The following is a 2219-nucleotide window of genomic DNA, read 5'->3' as shown; positions in this document are numbered from 1 at the left end:
TGTCCAGCTTTTCATCCCCCAGTACCCCCAAGTCCTTCTCGGCAGGGCTGCTCTCAATCCCTTCATAGAATCATAGAATCATAGAATCATTAAGGTTGGAAAAGACCTCCAAGATCATTGAGTCCAACTGTCAACCCAACACCACCATGCCCACTAAACCATGTCCCTAAGCGCCTCATCTACCCGTCTTTTAAATACTTCCAGGGATGGCGACTTAACCACTTCCCTGGGCAGCCTGTTCCAATGTTTAACCAATTAATCCCCCAGCCTGGATTGATACTGGGGGTTGCCCCGACCCAGGTGCAGGACTTTGCACTTGGCCTTGTTAAACCTCATGAGGTTCACACGGGCCCACTTCTCCAGCTTGTCCAGGTCCCTCTGGATGGCATCCCATCCCTCTGGCATGTCAACCGCACCACTCAGCTTGGTGTCATCTGCAAACTTGCTGAAGGTGCGCTCGATCCCACTGTCTATGACATTGATGAAGGTATTAAACAGTACCGGTCCCAATATGGACCCCTGCGGGACGCCCCTCGTCACCAACCTCCACCTGGACATTGAGCCGTTGACCACTACCCTCTGGATGGGACCATCTAACCAATTCCTCACCCACCAGACAGTCCACCCATCAAATCCATACCTCTCCAGTTTAGAGAGAAGGATGTTGTGGGGGACCGTGTCAAAGGCCTTACAGAGGTCCAGACAGACGACAGCTGTAGCCCTTCCCGTGTCCACTGATGTAGTCACTCCATCTAGACTGGTATGAGGTACTTTCTAGATGAAAGGCACTACGTAGGAGACTTTGCTTTTGAAATAATAGAGCTGTCAGTTACAGCAGACAGAACAAATCCTGTGCTGACACCACACCACCACGTTTCCAAGAAAGTAACAGTGCGGGTTTTGGCTCCATAACTACAGGGTGAATAACACACTCAACTCCAGTCCATACAGCATAAATGTAAGCTAAGAAAAGCTAGGATAAAGTCTGCCTCATGAAACTCCAAGAAGAGCAAATGTATATTTTAAGATGAAGTATTTTCTTTTCAATAAAAGGAGGCAAGAAAACACCAACAAATTCTTTAAAATAGCACTCTGTGCCTCTAATTACTGGCTGCATCGAACCAACACAGCTGCTCCTGCAGAAGGTAGAGGGGAAGGTACACTACACAAATTACTACACATCTAATAAATACTATCAGGCATTGCACAGCTGCAACATTATCTACGCTTAGACTTTCACATGTTTAATAAGATGTACTTTAAGATGAGGAGGAGAAAACCCTTAACTACCCACATCTCAAGAAGACATTAACAATTAAATTTACAGTTTAAAAGCTATACAAGGAAGACAATAATGTTCCAGAAAAAATAATTTTCCATTTTGTTTACCACATCTACTTTTCTCTACTGCAAGACTGAGCTTACAGAAGCTTTATAACATTACATTCCAATATCAGAAGTGTTCATTTTTAGGTGATATCAATATTGTTTATGCACAGTAGTAAGGGATATTGTTCTGATTCCCAAATACATGTATACACAAGCACATACACGCCACTCCAACCACTTCAAAGATAACTAACCGGTTTCCTACAGATATTAAGGCAATAATAGAAAGATCAGGGTGTTTTATATTATAGCATCTTCGTATTAGCTCCACCTTTCACTTCTCAACTACCAGAAATGCTTTGCTTTGTATCATTAGTAAGTGCATAAAGACAACTAAAGACCAGTATTTTCCCAACTAGGTGACTTAAAATCACAAAGCCCTAGTTTCAGAGATTACACCCTGGCAGACATTATGGATTTCAGTACAACCTGTACTTTGAGAACCACTGAAAAAATAGTTTAAAAAATGGCCTAAAAGCAAACTTAAGTGTCTGTCATTAGGCATTCTCAGTCAAAAACGTGGGCAAGAGTTTCAAGTTGCTAACACTTCACACTTCCAGGTTTTCCATCAGAAAGATAACACAAGAAAATCAAAACTTTGTTCACAACAGCTTAACTTGCTTTAAAGATTAACTGAAGTGTTAACATAGAAAGGAATGGTTTGTCTCGCATTACGTTATTAGCACTACAATTAAGCTGTCACAGATTATATCACTACTATACAATTCCAGATGAGTTTCAAGAACAATTTAACCCATATTTGATCTTGTACTATAATCCTATCAAAAACAAATTGAAGAAATATTCAAGTAATTTGCTTTTAATTAATG

This window comes from Pygoscelis adeliae, unplaced genomic scaffold (genome assembly GCF_000699105.1).
Source record: "Pygoscelis adeliae isolate BGI_AS28 unplaced genomic scaffold, ASM69910v1 Scaffold63, whole genome shotgun sequence".
Taxonomy (NCBI): domain Eukaryota; kingdom Metazoa; phylum Chordata; class Aves; order Sphenisciformes; family Spheniscidae; genus Pygoscelis; species Pygoscelis adeliae.
The sequence above is the reverse complement of the archived record's forward strand: the minus strand, read 5'-3'. Positions refer to the sequence as shown.